This window comes from Rhinatrema bivittatum, chromosome 2 (assembly GCF_901001135.1).
Source record: "Rhinatrema bivittatum chromosome 2, aRhiBiv1.1, whole genome shotgun sequence".
Classification (NCBI taxonomy): Eukaryota; Metazoa; Chordata; class Amphibia; order Gymnophiona; family Rhinatrematidae; genus Rhinatrema; species Rhinatrema bivittatum.
This window is the reverse complement of record NC_042616.1, coordinates 356,335,714-356,359,571: the sequence shown is the minus strand read 5'-3', so window position 1 is coordinate 356,359,571 and position 23,858 is coordinate 356,335,714.

Sequence of the window (23,858 nt, the reverse complement as noted above, 5' to 3'; positions counted from 1 at the left end):
TGAGGAAAGACTCCCCTATGAGGAAAGACTAAAGAGGTTAGGACTTTTCAGCTTGGAGAAGAGACGACTGAGGGGGGATATGATAGAGGTGTTTAAAATCATGAGAGGTCTAGAACGGGTAGATGTGAATCGGTTATTTACTCTTTCGGATAGTAGAAAGACTAGGGGGCACTCCATGAGTTAGCATGGGGCACATTTAAAACTAATCGGAGAACGTTCTTTTTTACTCAACGCACAATTAAACTCTGGAATTTGTTGCCAGAGGATGTGGTTAGTGCAGTTAGTATAGCTGTGTTTAAAAAAGGATTGGATAAGTTCTTGGAGGAGAAGTCCAATACCTGCTATTAAGTTCACTTAGAGAATAGCCACTGCCATTAGCAATGGTAACATGGAATAGACTTAGTTTTTGGGTACTTGCCAGGTTCTTATGGCCTGGATTGGCCACTGTTGGAAACAGGATGCTGGGCTTGATGGACCCTTGGTCTGACTCAGTATGGCATTTTCTTATGTTCTTATGTTCTTATCAGTCTTCTAGATAGAGTAAGATGGTTAATGGGAGATTCTATTCAAATTCAGACCCTTCTTCTGTGAAGTCTGAAATGGCCATCCCACTTGTAATAGTATATAACAGCTCCCCAGCTACAGCTCAGGAGGAAGTCCTTTCTGGTTAGTACAAAGTAAAAAGGTAGAGTGAGAGGTTAGTTTTTGTTATTCTACAGGTCCAGCCAGCGAAGCCAAGCAAACCCTGTTGGTTGTCCTGGCCAGGGTCAGGAGGATTTCTGCCCAGCCAGTACTCAACCTGGCTAGTGGGAGTTTCTCTCTGAGTGCATTTTTTGAACTTTAACCTTTTAAGTAGTAGGGGCCTTACTGAGCCCGTACACCTCCTGCCTCAGGGATTGGGGAACCCTGAGTCTGGGGCTGTGCATGTTAGGGGGGGAACCTACCTCAGAAGTGGTAGTGACCTCTTGTAAGAACAACCCTGGTATTATCTTCAGTTTTTAAGAAGTTTAAGTTCACCATCCAAGGGGAGGTTTTGACTGCCCTTCCTGCCTGACTGGAGCCCAGAAAGTCCTGCTCCAGGGGATCCCTCTCATCAAGGATTCAAATAAAAGTATAAAGTATGCATGAGAAGAAAGAAGGTTTGAATCATCTAACAGTGAGTAAAGGCAAAGTCTGACGTTCAAAAGGACATCCATCTGATGATTCTTCAGACCCTGGGAGAGAGAAAGTTTTATCTCTTTTTGCAGAAACAGTAACTTTATATCTTTGCCAGTTGGAAAGGGTGGTTCCGCCCTAGAAAGGACACCCTGCCCACCTGGGGACCCTATTTTTCATGCCCTGGAGGGTAGGATTTTCCTTGATCTGACGCTAGAATTTCCTGACGTTATACTGTACTGCTGTGGTCAAGAGTCGTGCCATTTTCCTAATTGCCAACAATAAAGAATTATTTTTGGACACTAACACAGTAACTCCAGTCTTTATTTGGCATCCCAGTACCCACTGTTACCTTAATTGCTGCATCTAAGGAAGTCAAGGAGAGAGAATTAGCCACCCCATACTGGGAACCAAGAGAACTCCTTTCATCCCCAAGTTTATTGAACAAACCTCCTGGGAAGGAAGAAAAGTAGTACAGCTAGCCTGGGGTCCTGCCCTGAAAAGTATAAATACGTTTATGGCCTCACCCGTGCTAGGATTGCATACTGGGGTGGGGTTAGGTCAGTTTTAAATCACCAGCACCACTGCTGTTGTTGCCACTATATGCCAGTCTTGGTATTTTAGGATGCTTCCTCCACTGCTGTCAGCATGTGCAAGAAGCACTACTTTTCCTCTCCAGATTTGATCTGAAAAGAATGTAGTATCTCATGGGGTTTATAAAATGTTTTGGCTGTTTCTAATTAGACTGTGCTGCGCTAGTATCAACCATTATGCCATTCAGCTGGGGAGGGGAGGGGGAGAAACACCCATAGCATTTGGGACAATTCATAGGAAGGGCCCAGATCAATTCCACAATTGTCACCACCCCTGTGGGTGAGTGGCATCTCATCCAGCCACAGTGCATGCCCAATCCCACTTTTTACTGCAGCCCGAGCAACCTAAGGCTTTGAAGCAATCCATCCGAAATTTACAGATTTGAATTGCTGACCTCCCTTACAACACATGCCAAAGCATGGCCCTCTTTCTGAGGACAAAACTATTCCAGGGTCTCCTGCCCCTCACAAGGAAGCCAAGCATTTTACACATTTAAACATTGAAAATAGGTAGAGACTGATTCAGCCTCAAGACCTCTAATTATTCACTTTGCTAGACAAAAATGGTCTTTCAGTGTTCTTTTCATTGGAATGGTATGTAGAATGCCTTACTATTTATCCCTTTCAGTTTTTAATAATCACCAGTACCATTGCTGCCACTGCTGCTCCAAGCCATTCTTAGTACCTTACAGTGCTTCCTCTCCTGCTCAAGCTATCTATGAGGCTCCTTCCAAATCCCCCTCTCCTATGGTGTTTGTCAACTCTTGGTCTTGCCCTTCATGCTTGCTACAACACTCCTCAGGCTAGTTGATTCAGAAGCTGCTTTGATATGCACTTTTGCAGATTCTGACTTCAATGGCCACCATCCTGCAGTCAATATTAACCAACATCTTTTCTGGTATTTGAGGAGAATCAACATCAGGCATGTTATCCCAGCATTTGGTTTACCCTCCCTTGCCAGTGGTACTTTTCCAAAGGTGGCCCACTAGAAACTCGCATTCCATGCCCACATTCATGGTAGCAAGAAGAATATCTTACCCATTTTAGGGGGAGCCCCCTACCTGATGGTTTAATTACTCTTTTCCTCCAAAACCCAGGCGAGACAAGAGATTTACAAATCAGTAGTACTACAGTACAGTAGTACTACTTAGAGAATAGCCACTGCCACTTAGAGAATAGCCACTGCCATTAGCAATGGTTACATGGAATAGACTTAGTTTTTGGGTACTTGCCAGGTTCTTATGGCCTGGATTGGCCACTGTTGGAAACAGTGTGCTGGGCTTGATGGACCCTTGGTCTGACCCAGTATGGCATTTTCTTATGTTCTTATGTACAGACAACCACCAGGGTTTCCTCTGGCTTCACCCTAACTACAGGCAGGTACATGCTGGCCCTCACATTCATTGCACCACAGCGTTCTGGGAGGCCATCCAACTTGCAAAAGACTCCTTGCTCAGTGTTCCATACAATTTGGGTGGGTTAACAATATCACCACAGATGCATGGAGCCTGGTGTGGACCTATCTGCCAAGCACTGCCAGCTGCATTATGCAGTCTGGATGCACTGTACATCCCAGCACATAGAGGAAAAAATTAAACTATAGTTACATGATATTAGGTACTATACTAGGATTTACTGCCCAGGATGTAGATGTCCTCATGGACAATATGTTGAAATCCTCAGCTCAGAATATTAGAAATTATTAGGAAAGAAATGGATAATAAAACAGAGACTATCATAATACCTCTCTATCACATAAGAATGTAAGTTGCCATACTGGATCAGACAGAGGGTGCATCAAGCTCAGCATCCTGTTTCCAAAAGTGGCCAATCCAAGATACAAGTACGCGAGTAGGCCAGTCCCAGTTCCCTCCCAGTCTGCTCCAATTAAGCCAGACTGGGACAGAAGAGGAGTAGACAAAATCAGAAACCTAGGCATGACCCTGTTGAAGTATAGAAGAGAAGTGATAACACCTGAAGTCATGGAAATTGGCAATCTCCCCCCCCCCCCAAGTGTCTGGGCAACAAGCGTACGGAGGGCAATAAGAGAAGGCTTGCCTTTCCATTAAAAAAAAAGAGATAATAAGCTTTCGATTTTATATTAAAAGTGAGAGGGGAACAACATTGGCAGCATACCAAGCATAAAATTAATCTGAGGAACCAATACCATCTTGATCGTGTCTAGGCGGCCCCACCAGGAGAGATGGTATGACCAGATGGTCGCCACTCTATCGTGTATGAGAGAGACAATTCAACTCTCTGCTTTGGAGAGAGTTAAGGACAAAGAAGTATAAAAAAGTGTCATGTAAAAGATTTAAGAAAAGCCGTGCGTTGTCCATGATAAGACGGCTTTTCATAAAACCAGACTGAGAAACATGTAAGAGCTTACCCACCACACCACCAAAGCACAAGGTTAACAGTTTAGCAAGAATTTTGTAATCTACATTGAGTAAGGAAGTTGGCCTATAATTAGAGGGGTCTCTATTGGTTTAGGGAAGAATACTATTTTGGCCTCATTAAGGTGAGGAGTTACTGTGCAGGATGTCTGCATGAATACACATAGTAACTCCAGATGAGGAAGGAATGGGGAGAGAAAAGCTTTATAGAATTCCACACTTATCCCATCAAAGTCAGGTGCCTTCCCAGAGCGAAGCGATGAATAGCAGACTGGATTTCAAATAGGGTGATCGACCTCTCAAGATTTTCCCGATCCGCCAAGTTTAAGGAAGGATGGTCCAAAATAGAGAGAAAGGAGGAAATAAGAGCGGGATCATGACGAGATTCTGCGGTATAAAGAGAAGGTGGTAATTCCGAAACTCATGAAGAATTTCAGTTTGAGTGGAAAGTATCGTGCTGGTATGAGATTTGAGAGCAGCTATTCTCTGGTGTTCCTTATGAGAGTGAAGATAATTATAATTGGTCGACTCTAGCTACTAGTAATATCTAGACTTTTGGAGAAATAGAGCTTTACCAGCTTTGTTGCTAAGAACAGTGTTATATTGATACTTCAGTTTATGAAATTGTAGGAGAAGGGAGTTGTCTAGGGAATGGATATGAGCTGATTCTAAGTGAGAAATTTGAATCTGCAAGTCTAAAAGTTGGGCCTTATGTATGAGAATGAGCAGAGAAAGTAATAATTTCGCCCCATAAGGCAGTCTTGAAGGCTTCCAGATAGCTGGTTGGGAAACCTCCATGGAGTTATTAAGAGTAAAAAAACTCCTCAATAAAAGTAGTAATTTTGGACCATTCAATAGAGCCACATTAAATTTCCAGCTTGGAATGCCAGAAGATGGGAGATCCCAGTGAATGGACAGGGAAACAATAGCACAATCTGACAACAGAATCGGAGAAATCGTGGAAGAGAAGGCAGAGTACATTAAGGAACTGAAAATTAGAAAGTCAATACGGGAATAGGAATGATGAGGGGAAGAAAAATAGGTGAAATCTTTTTCTGTGGGGTATAATAGTCTCCAAGAGTCAACAAGATGATAAGTAGAGATGAGATTCTGTACAGCCACATGACACATAGAGGGCCTAGAAGGAGCACCAGATTGGCAATCTAGGTTTAAATCAATTGGCTGGTTAAAATCACCACCCATAACAGGAATGTGAGTAGGAATCCTGAGTGGAAGGCGCCTTGCCTGCAGGTTCTTTCTCCGGGGATGGTGGATTATGTTTTGTTATTTTAGTCCCGAGGCAAGCGCAAAAGCTGCCTCAATCTTCCCAGATTTAGAGGTAGATATTTTATAGAGCAGTTCCAAAACCTCAAAAAGCTATAGAGCAGGATGGGCAGCAGTAGATGAGAGAAATTGCAAGGAGTTCTGAGGAGCAGAGAAACTAAGCAGCCATCTTCCTTGGTGCTCATCAGCTCCCCCACGATGGGATCATCTTCATTCAGCATTGATACATAAGGAACAAAGAGAATGAGTGGGGTTTGTGTTAATATTGCTATTAAGATTTGAGTGATTGTCCTGTACTTTTATCATTCATGGATATCATCATGAGGCTGTGACATGTGTTCACTTATTTGGTTGACGTCAGTCATTTGATGGAATTCACATTAGCAGTAGGTATATAAACAGAGTGTTTTGCTGCTTCCTGGGATCTTTTTGCCATTTTGTGAGGGTTGATATAAGATGAGTTGGGTGACCTAGCGAGTTGCTTTGAGAAAATGTGTCCCAATTGAAATAAGCATGAATTAGTAGTTATATTTTACAAGAATTAAGTGTTGCTTGCATGATTTTAAAATGTATGGCTTTTAAATTTATTTTTATTTCATTTCAGAGTATATAACACGATACAGGCGGCAAAACCCGCTGAAACATGAGCTCGTGTCAGGTGACTTAGCTCAGAAATAGTAAGGGAGTTGAAAAATTTTATTGGAGATCTTTACAATAGTGTGTGTGTGTGGGGGGTGAATTTCCCTGATTTTTATGCTTACAATCAGGCCTTCATTCTGCAACAAGGATATCATTTCTTCAATGATACCTCTGATCCCTCGAATCAACCCAGATGGCTGTCAATCGAAAAATACATCCTGGCCCCATATCCCACTAACTGCTTTCCTGGCATGTCTCTACTTCCCAGACAGGCCTCCAATCCCATTATACGAACACTGCATCATACCTTTTTAGAATTTGAAGCTCTCCAACCATCTAACACTTATGTATGGAAGGCCTCTAGGATGGCCCCTATCTCGCACAACCCTCTTATCAAGATTGGGGGGAACCCAATTAATTGGCCAATTTGGCAGTCCTCTGGAATTTGGACCCTCTCTTCCCGCCTCCAAGATAACACATTGATGTCATTCCAAAGCCTCCAAAACAAATTTGAGCTCTCTATAAAACACAATTCTATGCTTGGTTACAACTCTGAAGCTCTCTCCCCCCATCTCCAAACTTCAAGAGCTTTTTCTAGATAAATCTCCTTACATCTTAGTCAAATATTGGGAATAAGGGACAAGGGGTCATTTAGCATCTCTCTTTTACAAATTGTTAAAGGAACTCTCATTCAGACATTCCCCGAAGCTTTTTCATCCATCCTGGGCCTCCGACTTTCTCCAGGCTCCAACTGCTGCTAATTGGGATTATATTTGGAATGTGTCTACCCATATATCCCTATCCTCCAGCCTGACTCAGACCTCCTATTTCATATTACATAGGGCAATCTGGACCCCTTGGAAGCTCTATCAAGAAGGTTTGTTAGACTCCCATGCTTGTTGGTCATGTTCAGCTAGTAATGCCTCCCTCAGTCATATGCTCTTTTATTGCCCTTTTGTACATACCTTTTAGGAACAGGTGTGAGCAGTGATATCTGACATCCTAAATTTACACCATCCAATTACATATTCTCTGGTTATTCTCAAAGGGGCCGATCTTTCCTTAACTCTTTCCTCCCTTCAACGTAAATTAGTGGACTTTCTTCTCACCGTGGGTATACACAATGTTATGTCTAATTGGAAAAGAAATGATTTACTCTCTGAACACCTTTGGTGGAATTCTGTATGCTTATATATTAAACATGAGAAAGCCATGGCGATAAAATATAACAGACTAGTGAAATGGTCACAAGAGTGGAAACCTTTGGATGTTTATACTGCCTCTAGAACCTAATCTACCCATTCAGATTAGTCTTTAACCATCATTAAGAGATGATCCTATACTTCCTCTTCTGTGCTTCTTCCATCTCCTCTTTCTTATACTCTCTGTAGTATTTTCTTTCCCCTTTTTTCTGCTTTCATCTCTTTTTATATTTTAGTAATACCTACTGTTTCAATGTATCAGTAAAGAACAGTTGTTTTGTTAATATATACACTGCTGATGTACGTTATCCTAGCTGACTGTTTTGTATTTTATTTTATCTGTATCGGCATACTGTTCTTTTTTTTTTCTTTCTTCTTTAAATAAAAAGATTTAAACACAAAATAATATATAAACTCTTTATATTTATTTAGATATATGAATTGTCTAGTCCTAAGCACTAGGTGACTTACAGAAGAACATACAAAAAATTAATTAAAACAATAAACTCAGGGATAATCTGGCATAAAAACATTCTCTGAAACACAATTTCCCCTGAGGGTCCTGAAAGTATAGGTATATAAATAGCAATGAATTATAAAAAAAATGATATTGCTATGAATAGAACATCTTGTTTGTATTTTTCCAAAAATAAAATTTCCCTATTCAAAATTGTCAGCACAAGAAAATTTTTAAACTTTTGGCACCCTCTTGTGGTCACAAAAGATTATTGTTTCTAATTTATAATCTTGTTCTCTGCAATCCCTTAACAGTGGTTATTGTAGTAGATCAATAAACCTTTTTCATTTACATTTTATAATGCCTGCCTCTAGGGATGTGCAGAGCAAAAGTTTAAGTTCATATGTCCATATGTCCAAAGGGGGTCCCATTTGCGGTCAATATGGACATAAACAGAATTCAATGAGTTGAGTATATGTCCATATGTGCAAATAAAAATTTAAACCCCTCACCCTCCTTAATCCCACCCCCCCAAGACTTACCACAACTCCCTGGTGGTCCAGCGGGGTCAGGAACGCCATTTCTGACCAACTTTGCAAGGAGCACGTGACGTCGCGTCACGTCGGAGTGACGCGGCGTCACGTGATTCCCGCGGGTTCGCGCCGGAACGCTCGTTCGGCCCAAAAGGAACTTTTGGCCAGCTTGGGGGGGCCTCCTGACACCCCAAGCTGGCCAAAAGTTCCTTTTGGGCCGAACGAGGGTGCCGGAGGGAACTCGCGGGGAATGCACGTGATGCCGCGTCACTGCGGACATGGCGCCGACGTCACGTGATTCCCCGCGGGGTCGCTTCCGGGATCCTCGTTCGGCCCAAAAGGAACTTTTGGCCAGCTTGGGGGTGTCAGGAGGCCCCCCCAAGCTGGCTAAAAGTTCCTTTTGGCCGAACGAGGATCCCGGAAGCGACCCCGCGGGGAATCACGTGACGTCGGCGTGACGCGGCATCATGTGATTCCCCGCGAGTTCCCTCCGGCACCCTCGTTCGGCCCAAAGGAACTTTTTGGCCAGCTTGGGGGGGCCTCCTGACACCCCCAAGCTGGCCAAAAGTTCCTTTTGGGCCGAACGAGCGTTCCGGCGCGAACCCGCGGGGAATCACGTGACGCCGCGTCACTCCAACGTGGCGCCGACGTCACGTGCTCCTCGGAAAGGCTTTCAGAAATGGCGTCCTCACTCCTCGCTGGATCACCAGGGAGTTGTGGTAAGTCCTGGGGGGGGGGGGGATTAAGGAAGGTGAGGGGTTTAAATTTTTATTTTGGATCAACAATCGCGATTTCCAACTTATTCAAACATAGCTCATTAGAGGTCCTAAAAAAATCAACTTGACTGAAGACATTGGGGTAGATTTTCAACACCATAGTCAAGAACTATGCAGGTAAAATCTGGGTTTATGCAGGTAGAATGGTTGAATCCATCAAAGTGAACTTTCAGCCAGTTCAAATTGAAGTTGTAGTTTCACAGATGAGGAGGGAAATTTTCAAAGCCATTTCCATGGGTAAAATATATTTACCTGCAGAAATAGGGTGTTTGAAAATTGCTACTTTCCTCCCCTGACCTCCTGCAGGCCCCCAGTATGGGTTCTCTTATCCATAGCAAAAAGGGCAGAGTTAGGTCAAGGGAGGGAGTATAGATGTAGGAATTTTATTTTCAAACCCCTGTGCATACTTTTCCACAAGTGATTTTGTACCTGCTACAAAACTTGCTTTCCCCTAGCTGTCCACATCTCTAAAGAGAAACTACCTAGGGAGTTTCCCTTTAAAAATTAACTTGCCAGCACTTTGACTGTTGCCCCCCAAATTATCTATTTATGGTTAAAGGCAGATCCTTAAGATCATTCTGCAGTCCACCTACTTCTTGCATTATTTATTTATTTAGATTTAGCTTGTGCCTTTTCATGGTAGCTCAAGGCAAGTTACATCCAAATACAGTAGGCAATGGCATTTCCCTGTACCCAAAGGGCTAACAGTCTTTAGGGCCTCAATTAGCAAGCCATTGGAATTTTCCCGGAGGAGAAAATATCATGGAGTTTATTGAACTGCAGTATCACCGGGAAAAATACCATAGCTCAGCTGCCCCAGAAAGTTTTGCATGATGGCCCTGTTCTATCCCTCCCCAACCCCTCTTCCCTGAAGGCTGACAAAAAATAGTTTTCCTTTTTACAATTCCCAGGAACAGGCCCCAAACCAACCCCCAACCCTTCCCTTTTGACAAGAAGTCACTCACAGAGGACAGCATGCTGATCTCGCGATGCACGAGATCAGCATGGAGGAAGTATTAAGCCCGCAAATTTTTTATATCGTGGGGCCTGCACAGAGGAGGCACAAGCAGCGATGAGGAATCGGCTTCTCCCTAACAGTGACACGTGGCGTCAATGACGGCAGCAAAGGAGAGAGAGAGGCTCTGAGGCTGCCGGTAAAACCAGGAGAGGGGACCTCAGTCTCTGTATGTGTATATGAATGACTTGGTGCCTGCCTGCTGGTCTCTTTGTCTGTGTGTGAGAGAATGAATGGGGGTCTGTGTGGGTGAGAGCTTGTGTGTGTGTGTGTGTGGGGGAAGGGGGGGGAATCTGGGGAAGTAAGAGGTTTTTTTAGGGGGTGTGGGAAGAGAGTCTTAGAGCTTGTATATGAGAGCATATGTGTATGTGAGAGAGAATGAATATGTGAGTGTGTGTGATAAAGTTTGTTTGTCCCCCTAGCCCTCTAATCCTCCACAATCTCAGGGTGACTGGAAATCAAGAGTTCCCAGGTACGGCCAACAGGAGCCTTTTTTTTTTTTTTTTTTAAATCCTTATTAGTTTTAATTATTGGGTGTTATTTGATATATGTGCTGTTTGAAATATTTTGTTGGTACTTGGGAAATTTAAAAATATATATATTATGACTTTAATAGGTTATTCTATTTGTCAGTAGTTTTAGAGTATTCTTTTATTAGTTATAATTGATGCTTTATTTCTTGATTTTATTTGTTTTATGAGGAATAATGGTTCTGTTTTTCCATTGTTACACACAGTCTGGCTTCTTTGGGTTTTTTTTTTAATTTAGATTTTTTGTATTCCACTTTTTGTGTGCTTCAAAGTGGATTACATTCAGGTACTGTATGTTTTTCCCTATCCCCAGAGGACTTACAATCTAAGTTTGTACCTGAGGCAATGGAGGGTAAAGTGACTTGCCCAAAGTCACAAGGAGTGATAGCAGGATGCAAACCCTACTTTCCTGGTTCATAGCCCACTGCTCTAACCACTAGGCTACTCCTCCACTTCCATTTCAGTTTTTGTCTGCATGTTGCTGGTTCTAATTTGTGATCCTTTATTCTGTATTTGATGAGGTCTGTCTCTGCTCAGTGTGTTACCAAGGTGAGAAATTCTGCAAGTGTGTAGTGTCTGTGTAGGGATCTATAGCATAAGAACATATGAAATTGCCATGCTGGGTCAGACCAAGGGTCCATCAATGTTGCGTCCGTCTGTCTCAGACGGCTTCGACCCTTGTGCCTCACCTTTTTCTCTGCTCTCCCCGCTAGCCGCTCTCCGGCGTCCCCGGAACGGCTATCGCGATGCCTTCCGCCATGTTTCTCCCAAGGGCCTCCTAGGGTGCACGTGCGCTACCCACGTCTTTATTACAGTTATGGCGCGAACCTCGGGGGCGTCCCCCTCAAGTGATGTCACGCCATCCTGGTATTTAGCCTGTACTTATTTGCTAGCTCATTGAGTTAGCAAGGATTGGACTCGTACGGTCTAAGCTACTCTGCTGCTTCCGTGCTGCCACTGGAAGCTCTCTTCTGCCCTTCGGGGTATTTTCTAACCTGGGTACCTGCTCCTTGGGGGCCCTCTGCATTCCTTTCAGGTGCCTTACTGGGATCAGGTACTTGCCTCTCGAGGGCCTGCTCTCCCTGCATCGGTACCTGTTACCATCTACTTCAGCCTGGTGGAATCGCCAACCTTACAGCTACCATGTAGTGAGTAATCTAATTCTCAGTCTGTCTCACCTACAGCTTTGCCGTGCTGGGAAACCTACACCTGGATCTCCCTATACCAACTTAGTGAGACAGGTTCCCTCTGCTGAGGGTCTCTGGACTGCGTCCTCTGGATCACCTCACTACTGCCACCTCTGGTGGTATACATCAAGCTGTATAATAAAAGATCTCATTCTGTGTTTGTGCATCCTGAATCTAGCCCAGTACTGTGGCTCCCCATGGGGCTCCTCCCCGTGGGCATGGTCATCTGCCACAGTATCCAAGAATCCATCCAAACACCGCTAAACCATAACACATCAAGCCCAGCAGCATCCTGTTTTCAACAGAGGCCAAACCAGGCCACAAGAACTTGGCAATTACCCAAACACTAAGAAGATCCCATGCTACTGATGCAATTAATAGTCTCATCAAAGTACCTCTCTGTCTGCCTCAGGTCCTCCAAGTCTGCTACTCTAGCCTCCAGAGATCAGACTCGTTCCCTGAGAGCCAGGAGCTCTTTGCACCCAGTGCACACATAGCAATCTCTCACAGGTGGGTAAAAAATCATACATGTGATACTCAATGCAAAAGACTGGAAAGCCCCCCTCTTGTGGTTTGTTTTGTTTCCACAATAGGTAGTGTATTGGTATTCTGGGAGCCAGTGTAATATTTCCAGTGTTGCTTTTTCACAGGTAGGGTTCTTGTTGGTTGAGTCTTTGGTGTTACTTCTGTTACATTATGATAGGTTTGCTGTATAGATTTTGAGTGTCTTTTTTGCAGGGATTTGTGTTAGTTCACAATGTGTCTGGCAGTGGAAGGAGTCTGTGCTGCTATTACTATGAGATGCTTGTCTGGATGTGGTGTGGTATCTGCTTCTCTTTGTGTTTGTGTGTATCTGATTGCTCCTTTCAGCAACTTGAAGAGCATCAGAACTGGAATTTTGAGCATCTGGCTGTCGGTGAGATTGCCTGCTATTTGGAAAACTGTTCAACAGCTGATTGGTTGGTGAAAGATTTTGACATACATACATATCTCTATATATCTCTCTCTCTATATCATGTAACCCAACTTTGATGGAAGGGGGGACCGTGGCTCAAAAGGTTTGCTCACCCATGGCCTAGAATGTCACTGATCTGGGAATGCTAGCAGCATGATCTTTCCTTCCTGCCTGTGCAGCCCGGAAAAGGGAGTGGTGGGTCTATGTGGGTGGAAAGAAGAGGAGGCCTTGTAGTCATGGCTAGCGGAAAGAACAGTGTGTCCTGTGCAGTCTGGCAGGAAGAGGAAGCATCAGCCCTGGGCCTGCACAGTTTTGCACCACAGAAAAAGCAACAGCATGTTGCTCCCCCTGCTTACGCGGCATCAGCCCCCGTGGCTTCAAAAGGAGGAGGCTGCCTGCTGGACTTCTGCTTCTGATGGGAGGAAGTGAATGTGTCTGGGGAGGGGAGAGAAACTGAGCATATATATATATATGTGTGAGAGAGAGAGCATTTATGTGTGTGTGTGTGTGTGTGTGTGTGTGTTGGAGCATGTATATATGACAGAGAGGAGAATACTGTGAGCAACAATTCCTCTCCTCTCCCTTGCTAATGCACAACAATTTCAGGGCATCTGAAAATTAACAGATCCCAGATATGGACAGCAAGGGTTTTATATATATATATTATTTTTTGTTTTAAATATTGGGTGGTGCATGTGACTACTGTTTTGAAATATTTTATTGGTCTTTGGAAAATCTATGAGTTTTATATTATTGGATGTTATTCTTTTTGTCAGTTTTTTTAAATATTCTTTTTATTTCTATGGTTTTACTTTTATTGATTTATATTTCCTGATTTTTTTGTTTGACATTTTATGAAGAATTGTAATGTTTCTGTTTTTTCATTGTTACATTGCATACATAGTCTGGCCTGTTATGGTTTACAGTTCAGTTTTTGTTTGCATGTTTTGTATTACTACTTTACTGTTACTACTGGTTTCCTAATAGGAGGTGTATTGGTGTTTTAGGGCCTAGAGCAAGGTTTGTAAGGTCACCTTTTCATAGGGTAATAACAGTTTGAGTGCTGGAGGTTAGTGCTGTTTTGGAATGGGAGGTTTAGTATATTGTAACTGTAATTTAATTTTCTCATTGCTTTCAACTCCAAGCCCACACCCAATATATGTTACACGAGTCCTAATACCATATGTGTTACAAGTGTCTCTTTGGCTTTTATGCAGGATTTTCTGGTTGATATCACAGCAGTACATGTAAATATAATATACATGCTGTTGTGATTATTTTTACTTCAAAAAACTGTTCTTTCAGTGTGTGTGTTTTCATGTAAAATCTTTTATTATAAATGAATAATTTGAAATTATGTGTGGAGAAGACCTTGGTAGGGAAAGGCTGGGCACAAAGCTGTAAGATTCATTTAGGGTGCCTAATACTCTTGCACTGATCCTGATTAGTAAAAGAATATAAACTAAATCTTAAAAACAAACAAACAAAAAAACCCAGAATGAGAAGGGGCCAGCCCAGTAATTGTTTAACAGGGTGCAGAAAAGTTAGCACTGGTCCTGCATGGCGGTGCCCTGTGGTGATGCGCTGGCAGGGTTTCCCATCTCTTCCCAGGGAAGAGACCCCACCTGGTGGTGGTGTGTGGTGATGCGCTAGTGGATGATGGGTGGTGGAGAACGGGGGGGGGGGGGGGGGGGGGGACCTTGCACCTTGCAGGGGAGACAACTCTGAATGCTTTTTGCAAGGAAGTTGCAAATATAAGATTTTAATAAATAAATATAAATTGGCCCCCGGGTGCCAGAGACTCTCACTACACCTCTGTTCATTGGCATCATCATCCAAAATAGTGCTAGCTAACTTGAAGTTCCCCATTGCTCTGCTTACTCCAAGGTACATTTTTGATCAGGCTCCAGCTTTTACATCCTCTGGCTTGTGAAAGTTTGTGTCCTCCAGATCACCAACCTGAATGTTCACCTCTCCCAAGATATGTATAGTTGCTCTGCATTTCAGTCACCAGCTGAACAACTTTATATATGACAATCTACAACCTTAATTTAAAAACCTCTAAAATGCTCTACTTATGTTCTGCACCTGAAACATTAATATAGCAGATGGTTCAAGGCAAAATGTCAGTTGGGGTCAGTTGTATGCAAAACAAAGAAACTTTCCAGTTGAAGGAATGCAGGGCTTGTCTCTAAGGGCAATGTAATAAACACTGGCGTGGGACCTGTGATCTTGACCCATCCCCAAAATGATTGATGAAAACAAAATTGTTCTCTGTCACAGCTTGTTCTGCTAAGGACAGAGTGATGTTACTGTGCCAGGGCAGGCCAGGGGCATACCTTAGAGAGGCCAGGCAGTCCAGAGCTGATATCTTCAGCCTGAAGTAGCTGTCACTCCCCACAGGTTGGGCCCTTGGGTCAGGTGGACACCAGGATCTACCAGGTGAAATGAGAAACAGAGCAGGACCCAGGAATGGAGATGAAGACTAGAATTGAAATCAAGAACCAGGAATGAAGCCTTGTAAAGAGTCTGTCTGTCTGTCTGTCTCTCTCTCTCTCTCTCTCTCTCTCTCTGTCTCTCAGAAAATTACCCTAACCACACACACCTTTTTTTTTTTTTAACCTCTGGTGCTATTCTTGTGAAATTTATAACTAAATGATGAATCTAGGTCTTAGCTGGCTAAGTAAACCAGCTAACTGAATATTGGAGTTAGCTGGTTAACTTACCTAGCTAACAGGCCGATACAGTACAGTGCGCTCTGACGGAGCGCACAGTTAACCCTCTATTGGACACGCGTTTTTGACGCGCTAGCGTTACCCCTTATTCAGTAAGGGGCCGAAAAGACACGTCCAACCCCCCGAACCTAATAGCGCCCGCAACATGCACATGCATGTTGATGGCCCTATTAGGTATTCCCGCGCGATTCAGAAAACAAAATGTGCAGCCAAGCCGCATATTTTGCTTTCAGAAATTAGCGCCTACCCAAAGGTAGGCGCTAATTTCTTCGGGCACCGGGAAAGTGCACAGAAAAGCAATAAAAACTGCTTTTCTGTGCACCCTCCGACTTAATATCATGACGATATTAAGTCGGAGGTCCCGAAAGTTACCAAAAGTAAAAAAAAAAAAATTTGAATTTGGCTCGTGGGTCAAAATTTCTGAACCCGTGGCTGTCAGCAGGTTTGAGAACCGACGCCAGCAACATTGAGTGTCAGCTGTCAAACACGCTGACAGCCGCCGCTCCGGTCCAAAAGGAGACGCTAGGGACGCGCTAGTGTCCCTAGCACCTCCTTTTGCCTGTTTTTACCGCCGGGCCTAATTTGCATAGTGAATCGCGTGCACAGGAGAGTGGCCTGTGCGCGTGCCGGGAGAGCGGGCGTTCGCCCACTCTCCCGCTCTCCCACGGACTTTACTGTATCGGCCCATAAATGACCCTAAATTATCTGGCTAAATTCTAGCTGCCTAATTTATTAGCTGGCTAGATTTTAGTTGGATATGTGCCCAAATGTTAATTTAGCTGGCTAAATGCTTTTGAATATGGACCTCTGTAGGTCTATTTATGTTGAGGTGTAGATATCATTTGGTATAAAAATAGAGATTGCAGTTATATAAAGTAGCAATCCAATGCTCAGTATGTGGTGTGGATGTGGTTTGAGCAGGGCAAGGGCATTCCGAGGAAGTGCCAAGAGATACTTACATGCATGTGCCAAGGCCCAGTGCTTCGTAACTTTACTTCTGCTATAGAAGAGGTGTAAGTTGAAAAAAAAAATCCCGAGGGGTTTAAATGATCTGGAGGGAGTGCTGGCTATTAAAACAGGGGGTTTTGGAGGACCTAGATCTACACTGGGCAAACTGATGGATGACCTGGCGAAACTGGTCATGCCGTCGATGCACACAGATCATAAAATTCCCCCACTTGCGTGACTCACTCGTATGTGCGTTGTTGCAAAATAGGGCATACACATACACATGCCCAGTTTATTTTATAACATACGCACATATATGCATGTATGTTATAAAAGTGCCATGTCCCTGGGCATGCAACAACGCACACACATCAATGTGCGCCCCTTAGAAAGTTACCATCCCTGATTACTTCTAGTCATTGGATTATTTCCTGTCATTACATAATTTTGTGCTAATAACAATTTACATATAGTAAAACAAAATAAAAGAATAAAACAAAATACGAATCTTAACAATCTATCACAAAGCCTTGACATCACAGCCAACTTTAGAAACCTTCAATTTTTCATCACAAGCTACTAAGGAGCAAATAATGCACTGAGTTAATTCTCCTGTTCACTCAAATGCCACAGATGAGCACTGAGGCTGGGGTTTTGCAGACTATGGATGGCCTTTTTTCTCCCAGCACAGATGGGGAGTTCCCTTCCATTGTAGGCTTGGATGCATCAAGCTTGGTGAATACTGGTGTTCACTCTAACACTCTGAGAGGCCAGCAGTCATCACTTTAGCTGCACTGTGGACTGCAATTATAAAGTTGGAATCCTCTTTTTCTGTGGGACTTGACTGTGGTGACCTCTTGTGTCTCTTATAGCTGAGCATTTAGCTTTTCATAATGAAAGTACATTCATTTCCTTTGCAAACAAGTTGGAAAAGAAACATCAAGTGCAGTACAAACCCCTGACACAGAGCCTACTCAAAACATAGTGCTATGTCGGTTTCCTTCTTTGGAGGTTCCATCATTAAGAATTGCAGCTGAACTTGCTTGAAAGAAAGTAATTTTGATGTTTTTGAATATAAACATTTTAAGAGAGCTAAAAAATAAATAAAATACTTACCGCAATTGTAATCTTGGACCGATGATTGATTATATACAACCCATTTATAAATGTGTGAAAGCGGATGTTTGTCTTCATACATAAGGGTGTTTTAATGGTCCTCTATTGTATGCTGATGTTTGTGTAGTGAATTCACAACAAGCAATATTAAGGACTTTTGAGTGCTTGTCTTATTTTCATTTATTACAAAGTACATTCAAATTTTGACTCTTGGATATAGGGAATAATATTATATTATATTATTATAATATACATTATAATATAATTTATGTATGTTAAATTGTAAACCACTGTGATCTTTATTTGGAATAACTATATAAAATGTATGAATAAATATATAATAATACACAGAAATGGAAGAGCATTCAGAATTAGGAATATTGGGAGCATCAAGTGCTTCCCTGAAGAATACAGAAATGTATTTATTTATTTTAAAATACTTATATACCATGCCCTCCATTGTTTGGGGCAGTTTATAATTGTACATGCACAAAATACTACAAAAACACAAGAATAAAATGAAATAAATAACTCATTTAAAGTTCACTAATTTAAATTCCCTCATATCAAGAATTATTGTATTGTGCTATATCGTTAACATTCAAGGCATTTTAGCTGAGGTTCTGGTACCAGTAAAAAGAGTCACCTCAGTAATATCTGTTTCATTCTTTATGTATCCCTTGCTCCTGTCTGCTCCCTAGAGACTGATTCTATTCTGGCTTTGCAGCTCGTCTCCATAAAAAAAGAGTTTTTCTGTTATACATTTACTGAGGCTCCTCTCTGTACCAGTGAGTGGATCAATGTTTTGGTGCGAAAAGAAACTGATTCCCATGTAGATTCTGAGGGTACTTCATTCACATCGTCTATTCTAGATGTGTATAAACCCACTTTGTTTAAGCGATCTCTAGTGTCCTCGGGACCCAATCCATGAAGTGGCTAATGTCATCAACAGTTTTTGATTATGAAACTAAATTTGAGCACTGTTGTTCTTTGCAAACATTAGACTGTAAGAGAGAGGCTGCATGCATTTGGTTAATATGGTCCACCTGAAAGAAGCTTTTTAAACAAAATGCAAAACTGAAGGAAAAATTGGATGCAAAAGAATACATTTATTGAAGTACAGGAACAAAAAGAGTTTGTCGTCATGGGAATAATAGCTAATGCCTTCATTCGCATGGGATTTCCATGCGAGGGTGCTAAGGAATATGCACAGTTCTAAACAGATATATTTTGTGTGCAAAACTCCTTGCTGCATCAGCAGTAAAGTTTGCGCACAAAAAATGTGTTCACAACTGCAGGTTTAACGGTGAACTCTGCGAAGCATCAGACCCTTTTGGCATGAGAGAGTTTAAAGCTCAGAGTGCTGTTATCCAACAGGATAAAAATGAGGGACTTGAAGATTATGTTCAGAGAGTAGTTTTGCTGCTAGTAATGATGGGCTAGCGGTCGCGGATGGGAGAAGTCCAGTGAGGTAATTGCTACAGGACCTATTACACTGCAGAGTAGAAGCAGACACTGAGAATCCTAGGGAAATGTGTCAGGGCATGCAGTGAACTGTAGCAACAGCTTTATGTTCTTAGGCACCTGATGAATCTACTTCAGCTATAGATTTGTGTGTGAAAGCAATGAATATTTATAAGTTATCAGAAATACGTCTCATTCGCAGTATCATTTTAAAATTTCATGGATAATTTTAGGACAGCTCTGAGACAGTTCTAGAGTTATATGACTGACTAACTTGGCCAGATTCCACTGAATGTCAGCTAAATGGTGAATTTTAAAAGGCAATGCGAGCATCAATTAGGGGGCAAATATGTCATGTGTCGGGTGGATTTTAAAAGCCGCCAGAGTACGGTATGCATGTATCTCCCTCTGCACAAACGAAAAGGTCCAAAAAGCAGCATGGACGTGTCTGGGTGATGCATGGGCATTCCTGGATTTCAACTTCTAATTAGTGCGTAAATACGCGGACAGGCACTTGCCAGGGTCCCCTGCCGTGTAACTTTACTTCTGCTATAGATGACATGTAAGTTATAAAATAAAGATAAACAGACAGATGGTGGGGTTTTAAAGGTCAGAGCTAACAGGGGAGAAGGGAAGCTATTAAACTAGAATGTTTTAGAAGTCCTATCCCTTACTTGGGCAAACTGGGAATGAAATGCGTAAATTGGTAATAGCATAAATCTCCCCACTTACGCGGTAGAAAAGCATTGATGCGCGCAAATGCCACATCCACTTTAAATTGCATGCACATTTGCATATGGTCGGGCTAGTTTATAACATGCACGCAAATGCATGCCTATGTTATAAAATGGATGCGTCTCTGGGTGCGGGCCGGCAAATGTGCGCACAGGTGTACTTGCGTGCCTGTTTAATAGTTACTGTCCCTGTTAGCCGCACAACTTTGCTGTGCTCCAGAATGACCCAGTCTGTCTCTTTTTTTTTTTTTTTATCTGGCTAAGTTTTAGTCAGAAAATCACTTATCCAGCTAAAACTTGGCCAGTTGGTAGGAGAATATATTTAAATACCAGATTTGTCTGGCTGTGTTTGAAACTTAGCTGGACAAATCCTTTTGAATATGGACCTCTATATGGCCTATCCATACCAATTGCTCAGCTTTACTGTCCCTACCACTACCTCAGAGATCCTGTGCTTGTTCTTTCTTGAATTTAGATATAGTCTTGTCTCCTCCACCTCTATTGGGAGGCTGTTCCATGTATCCACTACCCTTTCTGTAAAGAAATATATCCTTAGATTAGCTCTGCATATCATTGAGACTCAGTATATGCAAATATATCTTGTGCATATTCATTATGGATAACCTGAAAACCTGACTGGCTGTGGGGTCCCTAGGACAGGTTTGGGAGGCCCTGCTCTAGGGCAGTAGTTCTCAACACATGTGTCTGGACACACTAGTGTGTTGTGAAGTCCCAGGAGGTGTGTTGCAGAGCCAGCAAAAGGCTGCTCTTTCCTCATCAGTCTGGGCAATAGTTGCCTGATTTCGCTTTTTCTGAGTATGACAGGAAGCTGCTCTTGCTTCCTTCTTCTCTTCCTGTCCAGTGGGAGGTTGTTCCCTCCTCCTTCACCCAGATCAGAATGCAATATCACCAACTCCTGTTCATACAGGCCCGGCAGGACAACAACTTTATCTTCCTCTGCCTGGCCTGGCAGTGAGACAGCTGATGCTCTCTTCACCCCATGGGGCCTGGATGTGAAAGCAGGAGCATAAGGGAGAAAGGTGAGTGCTCTGTAGATCCACTGCTCTTGCCTCCTCAGTACTTCTTTCCCTCATCTGCTTCTGATAGAGGGACGGAGACTATGGATTGGACTGAAATCTTTTCTGCTGGCTGGGAGCCAGGAGGAGGGGGAAATGTACTGGGCAGGAAGGCATGGGGAGACTGAGAGTCAGGGGGAAAGGAGGTTGGGGTTGTTGAGGAGCGAGGGGTTTGGGGTTGCTGGGTAAGGAAGAGAGATGGAAGTGGAGAGAGATGGGTGTGGGACTGCTGAGTTGGGGAGTGGAGGATGCTGAGCAGGAAGGGGTAGGAAAGAGGGGGTCAGAGGTATTCTCGGAAGGGGAGAAGGAAGGGCAGAAGGGTTGAGCAGAGGAGGAGGGAGCACAGGGAAGAAGATATGGGGTGGGGGTGTCGAATATTGGACAGGGATATGAGCATGTGAAGGGATGATTGAGTAGTTGGGATAAGTGAGGGGTAATGAGTGCATGGAGGGGAGTGAACTGGGGTACAAGGGCCATACTACATCAAGTTTTGAGAATATGCATTTCTTCTCTCTTTGAACTTTGCTTAGTGTAGGAGAAAATATATTTTTGTAAGGAGGAGCAGGGGTGATATGATTCAAACTTTCAGATACTTGAAAGGTTTTAATGATCCAAAGACAATGACAAACCTTTTCCATTGCAAAAAAAAATCAGCAGAACCAGGGGTCACGATTTAAAACTCCAGGGAAGAAGACTCAGAACCAATGTCAGGAAGTATTTATTCATGGAGAGGGTGGTGGATGCCTGGAATGCCCTTCCGGAGGAAGTGGTGAAGACCAAAACTGTGAAGGATTTCAAAGGGGCGTGGGATAAACACTGTGGATCCATAAAGTCTAGAGGATGTGAATGAAGAGAAGAGGCAAGGGGGTGGCTTGCTTGTGGGAATGACGGCTACTACCTGGAGATTAATATCCTTATTCAATAAACATACACACAGTTAATGCGACTCAACATTGCTCTATGCTTCGGCAAGAGGAAATGTAGAAAAAAGGATTTGCATCCTTTTTTTTTCATCCGGGTTCTCAGGGCTCCTCATGGCGGTCGGGACGCTGCCGCCACCCTCGCCCACTCCTGGGGGCATGTTTGTGCTCCAGTTGGAGACCTTGTCTCCAGGCTTACCCCGCTCCTCAGGCTAACCCTGCACCTTCTAGAGGTTCTGCCTGCTGGCCTCCTTGCTCCTCAGGGTTGTCCCTCTGAACTGCCTTACTGCTTTGGAGACTCGACCCCCGCGCTTCCCTGCTCCTCGGGGCAGTGCCTACATTCTACACCAAGTGACTGTACTGTGCACCTCCCCGCTGCTCGGGGTAGTGTCTCCGTCTCTACCAGAGATTCCATCATGCGCAGCCCCGCTCCTCGGGGTTGTTTACGTCACTACTTCAGAGATTCGACTCGGGCTTCCCCGAGGAGCGGGACAGCCTACGTCATCACACCAGAGGTTCTCTCGCTAGGCAGCCCCGCCCCTCGGGAAAGTCTCTGCTGCATACCTCTAGAAGTTCCTGTCTTGCGCTCTCTGCTCCTCAGGGCCTGCCTAGCACCTCTCTCTCAGAGGTTTCTGCTCTGGCACGTGCACCTCCAGTTCTGCCTGTATACTGTGGGTTCCCTCCGAACTGTCTCTTACCCCACACCTCGGGATCCCCCACAGTACTCTCTCTACTAGCTCCTGTGATCACGTGGCTGTGATGCAGGACGCTCTGTTCCTCTGCTCTCTACTGTATCTCCTACTGCAGCTGACCTTGCCTCCTGACGGTGAGAACCTGTGGGGCTCCTCCCTGCAGGTTGTGTCAACCCTCACCTCGGGCCAAAGGTCCATGAAACCCACGAATCCTAACAGTGTCATGCACATGAATATCATTGCTCTGGTGTGTCTTGATAGAAAAAAGGTTGAGAACCATTGCTGTAGGGTGTACATGTTTAGATGTTTACGACTGTCCCCATATGCTTTATAATGAAGACCACTGACTATTTTAGTAGCTATCACCTGGATTGACTCCATCCAGTTTACATTCTTTTGAAGTTGCAGTCTCCAAAACCAGTATTCAAAATGAAGTCCGAACAGGGGCAATATCACCTACTTTTTTTCTGTTGACTATTTCTCTCTCTATGCACCCAAGAAACTTTCTGTCTTTTGCTGTCACCTTATCTACCTGTTTGGCCACCTTGAGATGATCATACCCAGATCCCTGTGACAAGGTAAGAGCAAAGGCGATCGGCACCATTCTGGCAGTCTATTGCCTTTGCCCTTACCTTGTCACAGGGAGCGACGGTCGCTCCCTGTGACAAGTTAAGGGCAAAGGCGATCGGCGCCATTTTGAAACCTCCAGCACCGGCACCGGCATGATAGACTGCCAATATGGCGCCGATCGCCTTTGCCCTTACCTTGTCACAGAGAGCGACCGTCGCTCCCTGTGACAAGGTAAGAGCAAAGGCGATCGGCGCCATACTGGTAGTCGATCACCATTGCCCTTACCTTGTCACAGGAAGCGACGGTCGCTCCCTGTGACAAGGTAAGGGCAAAGGCGATCGGCGCCATTCTGGCAGTCTATCGCCTTTGCCCTTACCTTGTCACAGGGAGTGACAGTCGCTCCCTGTGACAAGTTAAGGGCAAAGGCGATCGGCGCCATTTTGAAACCTCCAGCACCGGCACCGGCACGATTGAAGGGATGGCTCCTGGACCCCCCGCTAGACCACCAGGTACATCTAAAAGGTTTTTGGGGGGGGTCGGGAGGGTGGGAGAAGCAAAGGGGTAATTTGAAAAGGGTCGGAGTGGGTTTTTTTTTTCGGGCCATCGGTGCCTTTTTATCAGTGGTAGCCAAAATGGCGCCGATGGCCCAAGAGTGGGAGATCACGCCGGGAACCCCCCCCCCCCACTGGACCACCAGGTAATTTAACATTTTGGGGGGGTTCAGGAGGGTGGGGGAGTGTAAGGAATTTGTTTTAAAAGGTCGGGGTGGATTTAGAGGTTGTGTTGGTGTGCCGGTTTTCCCACCCTCCCCTAAATAATTCTCGTGCCCTATTTAACGATACAATATAAATGCTCCTGATGATAAATCGTGGGCATTTGTA